The sequence below is a fragment of the Hylobates moloch genome, unplaced genomic scaffold, assembly GCF_009828535.3.
Source record: "Hylobates moloch isolate HMO894 unplaced genomic scaffold, HMol_V3 SCAFFOLD_1, whole genome shotgun sequence".
NCBI classification, from domain to species: Eukaryota; Metazoa; Chordata; class Mammalia; order Primates; family Hylobatidae; genus Hylobates; species Hylobates moloch.
In genome coordinates, this window is record NW_026652276.1 from 210,118,306 (window position 1) to 210,136,021 (window position 17,716).

General features: G+C 39.6%; 1 protein-coding gene across 5 annotated transcripts in view; it reads left to right on the forward strand.

Annotated features, from left to right (window-relative positions):
- AHCYL2 (adenosylhomocysteinase like 2) overlaps positions 1–17,716 on the forward strand; it is a 206,745-nt gene that overhangs the window by 36,805 nt on the left and 152,224 nt on the right. Inside the window, exon 1 of one of the 5 annotated variants that reach the window (XM_058426639.1) lies at positions 11,642–11,661. The exons of 3 other annotated variants lie outside the window; for them this stretch is intronic. The gene's annotated coding sequence lies outside the window, so the exon portion shown is untranslated. Of the gene's footprint in view, positions 1–11,641; positions 11,662–15,553; positions 15,578–17,716 lie in introns of those variants that run through there. One more of the 5 variants, XM_058426632.1, reaches the window with a different exon arrangement.

The following is a 17,716-nucleotide window of genomic DNA, read 5'->3' on the forward strand; positions in this document are numbered from 1 at the left end:
TCTGGGGTCTCCTTGGCCAAGAGATGGTCACTTCAGTCAGTTGGCGGGCTTAGAATTTTATTTCTCAGGAGGAACAACATTCCTTTTTATGAAGAATAACATATAATAAGTTGACATGAAAACGGAGGGTAAAGGCTGACCTGATGTGTTTAGAAATCTTAAAATAATCCAGGATGGTTGGAATATGGAATAGGAGTCCCAAGAAATGAGGCTGGAGGTGGGACCATAACAGAAAGGGCCTTATATTCTTTGTTAGAATTTGGACTCCAGGAGGCACAGGAGTATCACTGAATCGTTTTAAGCTGGGGTGTGATCAAAACCAAGTCTGTCTAGTCTTTCTTTATGACATACTGTATAACTAAGTTTAGTCTAAGTTATGTTGTGGTAACAAATAGTCCCCATATTTTAGTGGCTTACAATAACAAAAACAAAATTTATTTTTTGCTCATACTACATGTCCATTATGTAGCTTTGTTCCAAGACTTAGGCTAGATTCTCCTATCTGAGACATTTTCTCTTGTATTAGAGAGAAATAAGGCATGGTATAACCACACCATTGCTCTGAAAGTTTCTGTTCAGAAGTGGGACATGTCATTTCCTCTTACTTCACAGCGTCACTGGCTAAAGCAAGTCACGTGGCCAAACTTGATATCAACTGGACTGGTTGTCTAATTCTCCACCAGGAAGGAGCAGTGATTTTTGAATAATAATGGCATCTATTTACATGTGTCAAATTTTATTTCTTTGCTTTCCGGGATTACCTGGGAGCATCTGGTGACTGTGTTCCCAGTGACTTGAAGTAGCTTGAGGGAATAAAGCTAGTTGTAGGCAGAGAAACGAGAGACAAGAAAATGTCCTGGCAGCTTTAGTTTGTTTCTCTTCTCCCTGGGGCTGTCCTGGTTCCTGAAATTTTCCTTTGCGTCTGTAAGCTAATAGGAGAGTGTCATGATCAGATGTGCATTTTAGCAAGATTACTTCAGATGCAATATGGAGAAGGGGAAGAATGCATTCAAGTAAAAGCAGGAAGAACAGTTAGTGCCTTGTGTAGAAAGAATGATTAGTAAACTGTTTCTGATATAGAAGGACAAACTAAGGGCCTGGCAATAGAAATGTAGGATTCTTTTAGAGTTACCTCAGAGTCCTGGCTATTGTGGGGAGAAATAAAAGAGAAGGAAGAGAATTATGTCCAGGTAAGGCATTTGAGTGGATGCTGGTGCCATTCACCAACATAAGGGGTAAAACAGGTCAGAGGAGAAGATATTTTATTTTATTTTAATTTTTATTTTTTGAGACGGAGTCGTGCTGTGTCGCCTAGGCTGGAGTGCAGTGGCGCCATCTCAGCTCACTGCAAGCTCCACCTCCCGGGTTCATGCCATTCTCCTGCTTCAGCCTCCTGAGTAACTGGGACTACAGGCGCCCGCCACCATGCCTGGCTAATTTTTGGTATTTTTAGTAGAGATGGGATTTCACCGCGTTAGCCAGGATGGTCTCGATCTCCTGACCTTGTGATCCACCTGCCTCAGCCTCCCAAAGTGCTGGGATTACAGGTGTAAGCCACCGTGCCTGGCCAGGAGAAGATATTTTAGACGTTGAGTTTGAAGTATCTGTGGAACATCTAAGTGGAAATGACTAGTAGGCAAATTGGATAAACTGGTATCGAGCTCACGGGATGTAAAGAGTGTTATTAAAATGATGGTTCATGGAATGTAAGGATAAGAAATCATGGATAAGAAGGAAAGGAAAAAAGGAGATGACTGAGAGATTGAAGTAAAAGGATTAGTGAGCTAAAGTCTGTAAAATTATGGTAGAGAAAATTAAACAAGCAAGCTAAAAAGAAGTCAGAGAACAAGATACCCAAATTAGCCATTATGGAGGTGGAACAGTTTCTAGTGGTGATAAGGTCTGGAGTAACCTTGGTTGTGCTTAGCTGAGTTAGAATGGAGCAGAACGTCATTGGAGATGACATCAAGGAACTCGAAGGCTAAGGTCTTTATGGGCCACCCACGTGGATTGTTGCTTGTTCAGTGTGACAGAGACTCCTAGTTGTCTACTCAATATTCAGTTTCTACTTCTTCCTTATTAGCAGAACGCTAGGCAATATGCATTGGAAAAACTATACATAGAATTAAATTCAACTGCATGTAACAGTAACCCCCAATAACAATGCCTTATATTGTATATGGGTTTATTTTTATTAAAAAATCAGCTTCGTTTTACATCTTTTACAGAATTTATGGTATTTATTAGATTCCAACTTGAGTAAGTTATATACATGATTTATTAAATCTGGTCAATTGTAATCTAGAATGTATGTACTGTGTTTTATTTATAAAGAAATATAGAGATAAACATTTACAAGATTGGTATGATGGCTTCTCCACAGGGATTAGAGACCCAGACTCCTGTCATTTTTCTTTCCATTGTTCCTAGTATGCTGCTTCCATCATTAGGGATGCTTTCATGGCTTAAGATGACTGCTGGAGCTCAGGGCATTATTTCAATATTATATGAAGCAAGAAGGAGGAAGGGGAAAAAGGCAAAAAGGGCATCCCAGAAGCCCCACCCAACAACTTCTGCTTACATTTCATCTGATAAACTCAGGTTGATGGTGGGATTTAGGATGACTAGAATCTGAGAGAAGAATTTGATAGATGGCAGTAACTAGGGAAAGAGATGAGAGAGTTGAATGGCATGACCTTAAAGGGGCTGCTTTTTTATAAGAGAGTGAAGAAGTAGTATTCTGGCAGAGTGTGGCAAGTGCAGAGGTTCTGAGGGGGTGTGTGTGGGTGAAGGAAGTTTATCAGACGTTTTTCAGGAGTTAGCAAGGAGGCACGTGCAGCTGGAGTAGAGTAATAAGCAAGGGGGAGAGTTGTGAAGATAAGGCTGGCAGGTAACGAGCCAGTGTCGTGTATGGTGTTAAGAGGTCATATTCAGGATTATGCTTTAACTTTTGCTTTAAATCAGATAGAAAACCATTGGAAGGTTTTGAGCAAAGAATGGCAGGATCATATTTAAATTTTGAAAAGATCGCTCTGGCTGTAGGGTTGAGAATAGACTGAAGGAGTCAGGAGACCAGTTAGGAGGTTACTGCAATAACTAGAGAAGAGACGATAGTAGTTTGGAGCAGATAATAGCGGTGAAGATGACAGAAGTGGCCAGATTCTGTATATATCTTAGTAGAGCGAGAAAGATACGCTAATATATTTGATGAGTGTTTGAAAGAGAAAAGTTTTGGATGACTTCAAAGTCTTTGTCCAGAACAACTGTAAGTATAAAAGCAATAGGGAGAAGTTGTCCAAAATGAGGATAATTGTATTGGTACAGTGACCTTTTGTAGGTGTAGTCAGTGTCTTCCTGTTTTAGTATATTCCTGTTTCTTGTCTCTTTTTCTTTTTTCTCAGTGCACATTTAACTAGTTTTCAATACATTCACTATTTTGCTCAGCCAACGAATGACTGTTAACAATTGCAAAGTTGTTTCAGCCTTTATCGGTTAGGCTTCTTTGGTTGCAAAACAAACCAAAATTGACTTTGTTCAGTTGACTTAAGCAAAAAAGGTAGTAGATGGATGAGAAGGAGGGAGGGGAAAGGATAATGGAGGTAAGTCACAGAATAAGGAAATGCTAAAGAATTACACCTTGGGGCTGGGCGTGGTGGCTCATGCCTGTAATCCCAGAGTCAGGAGAATGGCTTGAACCCAGGAGGCAGAGAGGTTGCAGTGAGCTGAGATCTCGCAATTGCACTCCAGCCTGGGCGACAAGGGTGAAACTCCGTCCCCGGCCAAAAAAAAAAATTACACCTCGGGAGAACCCTGAACTAAATTATCTCACTGAGATCTAGGTAGCATAACGGACATGATGGTTTTTATCAGGATAACGTCATCTGGACAAATCACTCATATCATTGAGTATCTAATTTAATAATGGTAGTGAGCTAGATACTGGGGGCGGGGAATAGGAGGGGCAATCCAAAGCTGAATAAAATATAGTACATACTTTTGGAGGGTTATAATAGAGTAGAATTAATAAATCATGTCTATCACTTATTCAAATTAGAACATAATACGTACCATAAATGCTACAAAAGATATTAAACAAAGATGATTAGATTATTTTATATGACTAACCATAGCAATATTTAACATTTTAGATACAAATAGATTTTAAAGGAAAGATAAGAAAATGTCAGATAAATTTTTTTTTTGCCCACTAAACGCAAAATATTTATGTTGTGGAGACATAGTAAATTATGATACATTCATAGAGCATAATACTAAGCAGCCATCGGAAATGATGTTGCACAAGTATGCCTAATGAGAAGGGGAAATGGTAATTTTGTTTTAAGTGGAAACAAAAAACAGATTATGAAATTACGCAAATAGAAAATCTGAAATTTAACATGAGTGGGGTGTGTGTGTATGTATGAGAGAGAGAGTAGAACACCCTCCAAGTTATTGAGTTCACTCAAGAGATGTGTGTGTGCGTGTGTGTGTGTGTGTGTGTGTGTGTGTGTACACCCTCCAATTTGTTGAGTTCACTCAAGCCTTGTTAGGTATTTTTTTTGAGACAGTTTCACTCTTGTCACCCAGGCTGGAGTGCAGTGGCGTGATCTCAGCTCACTGCAAACTCCACCTCCCAGGTTCAAGCAAGTCTCCTGCCTCAGCCTCCCTAGTAGCTGGGATTACAGGTGCCTGCCACCATGCCTGGCTAAGTTTTGTATTTTTAGTAGAGACAGAGTTTCTCCATGTTGTCCAAACTGGTCTCGAACTCCTGACCTCAAGTGATCCGCCCACCTTGGCCTCCCAAGGTGCTGGGATTACAAGCATGAGCCACCATGCCCGGCCCCAAGTCTTACTAGATTTGAATGTTAGTGTGAATAGTATATTGGAGGTGGAGGTGAGGCTAGTATTGAAAGTGAAGAGAGAATAGTCAGGCTATTGTAATTATCTAAGTAAGAGAGGATAAGGGCCTGACCCTAAGATAGGAAGTAGAAAAGAGAGAATCTTGTGGGAGAGATGTTAAGATGATGGAATTGATAGAATTTGGTGACTGACTTCTGTATGTGTGTGGGAGTGGATGCTCTGTGTGATAACAGAGAAGGATGAGTTTCTAGTCTTATATGATTGGATAAATGGTCATACTCCTATTTATTTAACAGTACCTATAAAATGGGAATAGAAAGCTCTGAAAATGGCATAGGATCTGTTGTAAGAAAAAGGAGGATGAGGGGAAATATTGAGAGAGAGCGAGGAAAGTGAGGAATTTCTTTTGAAGACTTTTTGGACAAACTTGCTATTTTAGTTCACTCCCTTTTTACTCCTAGTTCTACTAGGAGTAAACGTAGTAGTTTAAACTAGTAATTAGTAATTTAGTAAATTTAAACTTATAATTTCCAAGTCTGAATTTTAATAGTCATGACTGATTTTTAAGCCTCTGTGTTATCTTGAGGATCTTGTTTTTACCAGTTATACCTTAAAGAAGCTCAGCTTTGAAAGAGCTTTGTGACATAACCAGGTTTTGGAAAGATCAAGGTATGAAAATGCTGTAACTTTGAAGGCAGCATTAGGGAGTCTGTTTGTACTTTCTTTTTTTGTTTTTATTTTTTGAGACGGAGTCTTGCTCTGTTGCCCAGGCTGGAGTGCAGTGGCATGATCTCGGCTCATCACAACCTCCACCTCCCAGATTCAAGTGATTCTCCTGCCTCAGCCTCCTAAGTAGCTGGGACTACAGGCACGGGCCACCATACCCGGCTAATTTTTGTATTTTTTTTAGTAGAGATGAGGTTTCACTATGTTGGCCAGGCCGGTCTAAGGCCAGATCCTGACCTTAGGATCCACCTGCCTCAGCCTCCCAAAGTGTTGGGATTATAGGCATGAGCCACTGCACCCGGCCGCTTGTGCTTTCTTGGAAACAACATTAATGCTGTGGTTGAATCTTTCCTTTGTCTAAACAAACCAAAAGTAAGACTTGAAGGCTGCTTGGTGGGCTGAATTTCTCTTTTGGTAGAATGTTTTAGCTTTTTGAAAATAAATAGACATCTTTACTTTTTAAAAATAACTTTATTGAGATATAATTTCATACTACAAAGTTCACTCATTTAAAGCATACAATTCAGTGAGTGATTTTTTTCATATTTACAGAGTGTATAACCATTACTGTAATTTAATTTTGGAACATTTTCTTCATCCCAGAAAGAAACCTTGTAGTAATCATTCCCTAGGCAACCACGAATCTATTTTCTCTCTCTGGACATTTCATATAATTTGCCTATTCTGGACATTTCATATAAATGGGATCATAACCATATGTGTAGACCTTTTGGCTTTCAAAGTTTCTTTTTTTCCTAAATGATTCCTGGGTTTTTTTTTTTTTTACTTACTCTATTGCGCAGTCTGAAGTGTGGTGGCACGATGATGGCCCAGTGCAGCCTCAACCTCCCAGGCTCAAGCCATCCTCCCACATCAGCCTACTGAGTCCTACTGGGACCACCATGGTGTGCACCACCACGCCTAATTTTTTTTTTTTTTTTGAGACAGAGTCTTGCTCTATTGGCCAGGTTGGAGTGTAGTGGCGCAATTTCAGCTCACTGCAACCTCCGCCTCCTGGGTTCAAGTGATTCTCCTGCCTCAGCCCCCCAGGTAGCTGGGATTACAGGCACGCATCACCATGCCCGGCTAATTTTTTTTTATTTTGAGTAGAGACGGGGTTTCACCATGCTAACCAGGCTGGTCTTGAACTCCTGGGCTTATGATTAACCCACCTCAACCTCTCAAAATGTTGGGATTATAGGCATGAGCCGCTGCGCCTGTTTTTTTTTTAATAGAGATGGGGGTCCCACTATGTTGCCTAGGCTTGTCTTGAACTCCTAGGCTCAAGTGGCCCTACTGCCTCAGCCTCTCAAAGTGTAGCCACCATGTCCAGCCCTAAATGAGTTCTTTTTGTGTTCCATAATTTTTAGAGTTCACCTTAAATTTTACAGTGTCTATAGATTGATAAATTTGCTTGATACTTAATTCATGCTTATATCCTTCTTATCATTAAATGCATAATATATGTCAAATAAATAATTTTAATGGATTTTTTATGGACATTAAAATATATTCTTTATTGATATTGTTCCAGTGTCTGACTTTCATTTATAATTTCTTATTACCATTTTTGCTCCTATCTACTACTCACTTTCTAGCTAAAGTGTTTATACTTACAGTGATGGAAAGTTTTTGACTCAGGCCTTCCTTATTCCTGCAGATTATTTAATTTTACAGTGTTTGGTAGAAGCAAGGTCAAAAGTTTACTGAAAAGAAAAGCCCATTAGGAGACTATTAGGTATATCTTAATATTTCCTTTCTCAGTTCCTTTAGATCCTTCCTCATTGTATTATCTGGGTCACACTGGTTGAGGGATTCTACCTTCCTAATGTAATGTCAATTGTGTTTAGAACTGCCTTGACATACATACCTGCTTGATCGGTGTCCTCTTCCATTAGTCACCAGAGTACAGAGATGCTCAGTTCCAATGGTAAAAGTAGTATACATTCCTTTAGTTAGAATCTTCTTAGTGCAAATAACCTTGGACCTATGAGTCCTGTCCATGATAAAAGGCAGAACATTTTTCACTTTTTTCTTTGAGTTTCTCTTCCTGTGACCTCCCCTCCTTGTTATATGTTTTACATTTGACAAAGGGGGAAAGAACACTCAAGATTCCTAGTCATATGCCAGATAAATATATAATAGACATTATTTTAAATCTATAGCTGAGCTTGTGAAAAAGTAAGGAAAATCCTTAGGGGCAAAAAAATGATGAGGGCGTTGAAAATCAGTGTTAAGTACATAAGCTAAAGCTACGGCTGCTCTGGATGACTAAGAGACTTAGTTTTAACAACCACATGGGAATAAGAGACTTTTTTACTCCCCTGCAGAAAGCTAAGTTCCTCAAAGGGTTTCCACATTATTGAAAAGATGATTTAGAAAAAACATTTGCCTCATGGCATAGAGAGATGTCAAGGAAGTTTGTCCACTCTGTGTGGGCTTTAGGTGAGAAAGGTTTCTCTGAGAATTTGTTACCTGGGCTTGTCTTCACATAGGTTCAGTTTAGAATGTTCCTCTTTTTCTGCAGTCCAGGAAACCCAAAGCCAAGAAATTAACATATAAAGTAGTCTTGAATCTGCAACAGTCCTATGGCATCAGGCTGAAGCAAGTGCAAAACTTCTCTATAGGGATATCCTCAATCTAGGCCGCACCAAATCTCACAGCTAAAGGTGCTCTAAAAAAAAAAAGTTTTGGCCGGGCGCTGTGGCTCATGCCTGTAATCCCAGCACTTTGGGAGGCCGAGGCGGGCGGATCACGAGGTCAGGAGATTGAGACCATCCTGGCTAACACGGTGAAACCCCGTCTCTACTAAAAATACAAAAAATTAGCCGGGCGTGGTGGCGAGCGCCTGTAGTCCCAGCTACTTGGGAGGCTAAGGCAGAAGAATGGCGTGAACCCAGGAGGTGGAGCTTGCAGTGAGCCGAGATGGTGCCACTGCACTCCAGCCTGGGCAACAGAGCGAGACTCTGTCTCCAAAAAAAAAATGAAGAGTTTTAAAATAGACCTTCAAAAAATATAGTCACTGAAACTTAAAATTTGGTGGACAACATCAGCGGTAGAATGGATACATTATGGTATATTCATACAATGGAATGCTATTAAGCAATGGAAATGAATAAATTGCTGCTATGCATAAGATCATGGCTGAATACCGATAATGTTGAAGGAAGAAAGCCAGATGTAAAATAATATATGCTATGTAATTTTATTTATATAAAGCTAAAAACTCGGGTGTGGGTAACTTGGATTTTTGTCCTGGGTGATGGTTACATGGCTGTTTCACTCTGTTATAATTCATTGAATTTATAATTTGTATACTTCCTCCATTTAATAGAAAGCAGATAAGGAAAATGTAATAAATGTCACAGAAAAGATAGGATAAATAGAAAGCGTAATAAAAGATGGTAGAGATAAATCCAAATGCATCAGTAATCATACTGAATGTAAATGAATTACACTTATTGAAACAAAGACAGATCGTCTGTTGTAGCATGTTTTCAAGATGGCTGATGTTAGTTCCTTCCCTCCACATGTGCACCACCCCCATCTAGTGGTGGACTTTATTCCTCTGTTCATACCAAATATGGGCTGGCCTTAGTGACTTGTTTGGTGAAATGTGGCAGAGATAACATTCTGGGACTTTCAAGGACAGGTCATGAAAAGTTTTGCAGCTTCCATCTAGGCCTCTTTGAACATTCTCTTTTGGATTGCCGTGCTATGGAACATTTAGTCTGGGAACCTAGCTGCCATGCTGTGAGGTGTCCAAGCCAGATGGAGAGGCTCAGCTGAGCTCCTAGCCAACAGGTAGCATCACCTTTCAGCTATGTGAGTGAGTAAAGGAATCATCTTGGACATTCCAGTTCCAGTAGGCATCATATGGAGAAAAGCCCAGGCCCTAGGCATATGGCTCCCAGTCTAGTTATCCTCAATCAATGGAGCCACCTTACCTGAGGCCCCAGATGTTATAGAGCAGACACGAGCTGTTCCTGCTATACCCTGTCTGAATCAGAATTGTGAGTATAATAAAATGGTTGTAGTTTATGCCACTAAGCTTTAGGGTAGTTTGTAGTGATAGATAACTGAAACCAAATTTGGTACCTTGAAATGAGGTGCTGCCAAAACCTACAGTTTGCATTGGCTTTGGAATTTGGTGAGGGTTGAAGATGGAGGGACCTTGAGAAGACAGTGAAGCCTTGAAACACAGTGAGAAAAGTGTTATTGGAGGCTGGGAAAAGAGTGAACCTTTGTTATACAGTGATATAAGGTTTATTGGTACTGCCACATGTGGTTACATAGACCATAGAAAATATATCTAATGACTTCAGTATATCTAAGGAGATTTCTAGGCAGAATGTTGAAAAAATGTTACCTAGTTTTTTCTAAGTATGATAAGGTACAAATTGATAAATGAACTAAAAAATGAACTACTAAGTTTTAAAACAGAACTTAGAGGAAATATTTCTAACCCAGGAATGGTGGTGTTATTATAGAAAATAAAACTTTTTCTCATCTCTAGTTGCTTCAAATGGCCAATGACTTTTATTTATTATTATTATTATTATTATTATTATTATTATTTTGAGATAGTTTCTCTGTCGCTTAGGCTGGAGTGCAGTGGTGCGATCTCGGCTCACTGCAACCTCTGCCTCCCAGGATCAAGTGATTCTCCTGCCTCAACCTCCTGAGTAGCTGGGATTACAGGCGCCCGCCATGATGCCCAGCTGTTTTTTGTATTTTTGGTAGAGACGGGGTTTCACCATATCAGCCAGGCTGGTCTCAAACTCCTGAGCTCAAGTGATCCATCCACCTCAGCCTCCCAAAGTGCTGGGATTACAGGCATGAGCCACTGCGCCTAGCTTGACCAATGACTTCTAAATAAATGGCTTCAGAGCAAAGATAAAATTCAAGATGCTACCAATAAGACATGGCCTCAAAGTAAAGATCTCAGTGATGCAACTGTAAATCCCTTTGCTAAGACTTTTTTTTTTTTTTTTGAGATGGAGTTTCTCTCTTGTTGCCCAGGCTGGAGTGCAATGGTGTGATCTTGGCTCACTGCAACCTCTACCTCCCTGGTTCAAGCAATTCTCCTGCCTCAACCTCCCTAGTATCTGGGATTACAGGCATGCATCACCACGCCTGGCTAATTTTGTATTTTTAGTAGAGACGAGGTTTCTCCATGATGGTCAGGCTCGTCTCGAGCTCCCGACCTCAGGTGATCCGCCCACCTCAGCCTCCCAAAGTGCTGGGATTATAGGCATGAGCCACTGCGCCCGGCCAACTTCAGAAAGATTTAAGACAAGGCCTCACAAAACCTTTCAGTTAGATAAAGGGATATCTAGAGGTCTTAAGGGAATACTTCTTAGGCTCACTATGTTAAACAACAGGGCTTCTAGGGATCTTAAGTGTGTTTTCTTACAGTAGCCTCACATAAGACTTGTGATAGAAAAGGTGGATGTGGCTTTTGTCTGCTGGAGTGGATCCCAATAAGGTTCATAGGAAATCCACAAGATTTTAAAGAAATCATAATAATAAAAGAGGAACAGAGACAGTAGAAAGTGAAAATAGGTCTTTAGATTTCCAATCATCTATAGGCAGGAAACAAGCTAATAAGGCCACTCCATTGCAGAAATTAACCCATCTCTTATGTAAAAAGAAGGTTAACTCGGAAACTCAGAGGGTGGAGCCAAGGGTTGTGGAGAGTCATTCTCAAGGTGTAGGACTTGGCTGTAATAGAGGAACTGGTAATGTGTGTCTGATTAGATTTCAGAATTGTTATGGGCCAGTAACTGTTATGTGTCTCCTGTTCCTTCTCCCTTTTTCCTCACATTTTGAATGAGAGTGTCTATTGTGGTTATCTTAAGTCAGTTTCACTATTGTATGTTTGTATGTTGGGTGTGTGGGAGCAGATAATTTGTTTCTTTAATTCAGATCAGGAGGAACTATACTGCAGTAGCTGTACCTGAGGAACTGCATCTGAGGAGCCTCAACCACATCTGGACCTGATTTAGATATCGAGATTCTGGACATCAAGCTGATGCCATAATGAAATGAGACTTTTGAAGGTCTTAGAAGAGGGTGAGTGTATTTTGCATGTGGGAGGGACTTGTTGGGGCCAGAGGGTGGTCTGTGGTAGCTTGTCTCCAAAGTGGCCACCACCAATTTCTTCCCTTCTTGCCATTCAGTGGTGGAGTCTATTTCCCTTGTCCCCTTGAATCTGGGCTGGCTTTAGTGACTTGCTTAACCAGTAGACTGTAACTTTCTGGGACTTCAGAGGCTAGGTCATGAAAAGCCTTGCATCTTCTGCCTGTGCCCCTTGGAATCCTCTCTCTTGGACTGCTTGCACATAGAACCTAGCCACCATGCTGTGAGAATCCCCAGCCAGATGGAGAGGACACATGTAGGCACTGGTTGATAGCCCCATTGAGCTACCAGCAAAGAGCCAGTATCAACTGTCAGCCTTATGAGTGAGTGAAGGAACCATGTTGAATAATCCAGCCCTAGCAGACACCACCTGGAGAAGAGCCGAGATTTCAGACTTATGGCCCATGTTAAGACATCTCAGCCATCTTCATCCTTTCAGGGCACACCACCTGAGTTTCCCAGGCATTGTCAATCAGAGATGTCTGTGCCCTGCCAGAATTTGTGGCCCACAGAATCATGAGAATAATAAAATGATTATTGTTTAACACTACTAAGATTTAGAATAGTTTTTAAATTTAGCCGTAGATAACTGGAACATGGCCAGGCGCAGTGGCTCACACCTCTAATTCCAGAACTTTGGGAGGCTGAGGCGGGCGGGTCATTGAGGTCAGGAGTTTGAGACCAGCCTGGCCAACATGGTGAAACCCAATCTCTACTAAAAATACAAAAATTAGCCAGGCATGGTGGTGTGCGCCTGTAATGGTGGCAGGTGCCTGTAATCCCAGCCGCTCAGGAGGCTGAGGCAGGAGAATCTCATGAACCCAGGAGGCAGTGGTTGCAGTGAGCTGAGATTGTGCCACTGCACTCCAGCCTGGGCGACACAGCAAGACAAGACCTTGTCTCCAAAAAAAAAAAAGATAACTGGAACATTGCCAAACTGAATAGAAAATAATCCAAGTCTATGCAGTTTGTGAGAAATACACCCAAGACATAAGGAATGAGAGAGACTGGAAATAAAGATATGGAAAAATCTATTCCAAAAGAAAGCTGGCATAGCAGGTTAATGGTAGGCAAAACTGACTTGAAGGCAAAAATCATTATTTGCGTTAAAAATTATCAGAAAAAAATTGTAAAGGAAGAATTAAGCAAGAAGCTATAATTCCAAATCAGTATGCATCTTATAGCATGGCCTTAAAATATATAGATAGAATACAACATATGTAGATAGAGTATAGGAAGAAAATATATAGATACAAATATGAATAAATGTATAAATCTATAAAATGGAAAAATTTAACATGTCTTTTCGAGTAATGGTCAAACAGACAAAAACAACTTGAGAAGATAACAGAAGATTTGAACAACCAACCAACAGGCTTCATTTGTTGGATATGTACCAAGCCCCACACTTAATAGATGAGAGTATACGTTCTTTTTAGGGAGTTTTAAAAAAATTGAACACACACTGAATTCATAAATCAAGTCTCAACAAAACCAATGAATGGATATTATGCAAACTATTCTCATACTCAATTCAGTTAAGATTGAAATTGAGCAAAAATATAACCAAAATAATTTTATATATTTGGAAATTTAAAAGCATACTTCTAAGTAACTCATAGATCAAATAAAAAATAATAATGGAAATTATAAGTAAAGCCGAATGATAATATAAATACTGTGTATCAGAATTATGGGTTACAACTAAAGCAGCATTTAGAGGGAAATTTATATTATCACAAAGAAGATAAGGGTAAGAAAAACTAATTAAGAACATTAAAAAAGCCAAAGGGAAATTTACAGCCTTACACGCTTATATTAGAAAAAAAACAGAGTTCATTATTTATTAGTCTTAGTATTTGACTGACAGGTTATTTTTAAAAAGAAATGAATAAAAACCAAGGAAAGTAGAAGGGAAGAATAAAAAAAAAACCAGCAGAACTGAATGAAATTGAAAACAGGCTGGGCACAGTGGCTCATGCCTATAATCCCAGCACTTTGGGAGGCTGAGGCAGGCAGATCACTTGAGGTCAGGAGTTCAAGACCAGCCTGGCCAACATGGTGAAATCCTGTCTCTACTAAGAGTATAAAAATTAGCCGTGCATGGTGGTGGGCACCTGTAATCCCAGCTACTTGGGAGGCTGAGGCATGAGAATTGCTTGAACCTGAAAGGCAGAGGTTGTAGTAAGTTGAGATCATGCCACTACACTCCAGCCTGGGCAACTGTCTCAAAAAAAAAAAAAAAAAAGAAAAAGCCACAAAGATATAAAAGAATTAACAGCAACAAAAGTTGGTTTTCTAAAAAAAAAGGATTAAAATAAGACAAAGCCCTGCAAAGATTAATCAGCAAGACAGAGTGAAAATACAGATACCACTAAGATTGAACAAGAAGACATATCTACAAATACAGCATAGATTATGAAATAACAAATGTATTATTAACAAATCTATGGTGCTTTATAAATTGTACAACTTAGATAAAAAGAACAATTGTTGTGAAAAATATATATAATTTACCAAAATTGACTCAAGGAGGAATACAAACCTGAAGAGACCTATAATCATTAAATATTTTGAATTAATAAGTAAAATACTACCTAATTGAAAAGAGGCACAGATGCAATTTTTACAATAGTTTTATAAAGGGGTATAATTGACATACAAAAAACTGCAGATATTTAAAGGTTACAACTTGGAAAGTTTTGACACATGTCTAAAACCATGAAACCATTGTTACAATGAAGATAAAGAACACGTTTATTACCTCTAAAGTCTCTCTTTTTTTTTTTTTTTTTTTTGAGATAGAGTCTCGCTCTGTCGCCCAGGCTAGATGGAGTGGTGCGACCTTAGTTCACTGCAACCTCCGCCTCCTGGGTTCAAGCAATTCTCCTGCCTCAGCCTCCTGAGTAGCTGGAATTACAGGCGCACACCACCACACCTGGCTAATTTTTTTGTGTTTTTAGTGGAGACAGGGTTTTGCCATGTTGCCCAGGCTGGTCTCGAACTCCTGGGCTCAGGCAATCCACCTGTCTCGGCCTCCCAAAGTGCTAGGATTCCAGGCGTGAGCCACCGCGCCTGGCCTCTCCTGTCTCTACCACCCAGTTTCATCCCTAGGCAATCACTGATCTGCTTCATATAATAGAGTCTGCATTTTCTAGGCTTTTAAGTGGAATCAAGTAGTATGTACTCTTTGGGGAGAGGGGAGTGGGGTAGTTCTGGCTTCTTCCACTTAGCATCATTATTTTGAGATTTATTTATGTTGTTGATTGATCAAAGGTCTTTTTCATTGCTTAGTAGTACCATCGTATGGTTAGACCACATTTGATTTATTCGTTCACCTGTTGACAGCCACTTGGGTTATCTCCACTTTGAGGCTATTATAAATAATGCTTCTGTGAACATTTATAGTGATAAGTTTTTGTTCCTCGTTAAATATCTGGAAGTGTAATGGTTGGATTATATAAGTATACGGTTTAATTTTTAAGAAACTGCCAAACTGTTTTCCAAAGAGGTTTTGCCATTTTACATTCCCACCAGGTTTGAATTCCTCCACAGCCTCATCAACATTTGGTGTGGTCAGTCTTTATTTTTAGCCATTCTGATTAGCATAAAATAGTATTTCATTGTGGTTTTAACGTACTTAAATGACTAATGCTGAGAATCTTTTCATGTACTTTTTGTCATTTGTATGTCTCTCGTGGTAAAGTGTCTATTTAAATATTTTGACCATTTTATTTTATTTTTTATTTTTTTAGAGATGGGGTCTCCCTGTGTTGCCCAGGCTGGTCTCAAACTCCTGGGTTCAAGTGATCCTCCTACATCAGTCTCCCAGTGTGTTGGGATTACAGGCGTGAGTCACCACATCCAGCCTCTTTTTACCATTTTTTAATTAATTGGGTTGTTTATTTCCTGATTATTGAGTTTTGAGAGTTATTTATATATTCTAGATATAAGTCCTTTATCAGATAGATGATTTGCAAATATTTCCTCCCAGTCTGTGGCTTATTTTTTTTATTCTCTTCACAATGCCTTTTGAAAAGCAAAATCTTTATATTTTGATGAAGCCCAATTTATCAATTTGCTCTTTTATGGCTTGTAGTTTTGGTGTCATATCTAAGAAATCTTTGTCCAACCCAAGACTAGAAGAGCTTTCTCTTACGTTTTCTTCTAGAAGCTTTATAATTCTGGTTTAACATTTTATACCAATGGCCCATTTTGAGTTAGTTTTTGTATATGGTACAAGGTTTATATTGAAGCTCTTTTTTTTTGCATATGAATATCTAATTGTTGCAGCATCATTTGTTGGTAAGACTGTCTTTTCTCCACTGAATTGCTCTTGTACCTTTGTTGAAAATCAGTGTTCTACAGATGTGTGGGTATATTTTTGGACTTTCTTCTGTTCCGTCAATCTGTTTGTCTAACTTGTCACAACTACCACGTTATTTTTATAGCTATAGTTTTTATAAGTCTTAAAAACTGATAGAGGTAGTCCTCCAGCTTTGTATTTCTTTTTCAAAGTTGTTTTGACTCTTCTGCGTCCTTTACATTTCCATGTGAATTTTAGAATCAGTTTGTCAGATTCTACAACAAAGCATCTGGGATTTTTATTGGAATTGTATTGAATCTGCATTTGGAGAGAATTGATAGCTTAACAATATTGATTCTTTTGGTCATGAATAGCATATCTATACCATCTTGTGGACATCTTTTATTTCTCTCAGAAGTGTTTGATATATTTTTTTTTTCCTGCCTCAGCCTCCCGAGTAGCTGGGATTACAGATGTACGCCACCAGACCTGGCTAATTTTTGTATTTTTAGTAGAGATGAGGTTCGCCATGTTGTCTAGGCTGGTCTCACTCCCACCCTCAGGTGATCCTCCCACCCCGGCTTCCTGGCCATGTTTAATAGTTTTCAATAGGTCTTGCACATCTTTTGTCCAACGTATCGATGTTTCATGTTCCATGTTTCATGTTTTTGTTATTACCCTGGAAAGGAGTCCTGATCTAGACCCCAAGAGAGGATTCTTGGATCTCATGCAAGAAAGAATTTGTGGTGAGTCCACAGAGTAAAGTGAATGCAAGTTTAAGAAAGTAAAGGAATAAAAGAATGGCTGCTTCATAAGCAGAGCAGCCCTGAGTGCTGCTGGTTGGCTATTTTTGTGGTTATTTCTTGATCGTATATGCTCAACAAGGGTGGATTATTCATTCATGAGTTTTGCAGGAAAAGGGGAGGCATTTCCCACAACTAAGGGGTCCCCTTCCTTTTAGGGTAACTTCTGATGTTGCCGTGGTATTTGTAAACTGTCATGGCACTGGTGGGAGTGTCTTTTAGCATACTAATGCATTATCATTAGCATATAACCAGCAGTGAGGACAACCAGAGGCACTTCTTGGTTTTGGTCAGCTTCTTTACCATGTCCTGTTTTATCAGCGGTGTCTTTGTTACCTGTGTCTTGTGCCAACCTCCTATCTCATCCTGTGACCAAGAATGCCTAGCTTCCTGGGAATGCAGCCCAGCAGGTCTCATTTTACCCGGCCTCTATTTAAGATGGAGTCGCCTTGGTTCTAATGCTTCTGACAATATGGTTGCTTTTTGCTAATATACAGAAATATCAATTGACTTTTATAAATTGATCTTTTAGTCTTTAAGTTTGCTAAATTATTTTTATTTTTATTATTTTTTTTTTTTTGAGACAAGAGTCTCACTCTGTTGCCCAGGCTGGAGTACAGTGGCACGATCTCGGCTCACTGCAACCTCTACCTCCTTTGTTCAAGCAGTTCTCCTGCCTCAGCCTCCCTAGTAGCTGGGATTGCAGGCGCTTACCACCATATCCAGCTGATTTTTGTATTTTAGTAGACACGAGGTTTCACCATGTTGGCCAGGCTGGTCTGGAACTCCTGACCTGAAGCAATCCACCTGCCTTGGCCTCCCAAAATGTTGGGATTACAAGCATGAGCCACCACGCTCGGCCCTAAATTTGCTAAATTCT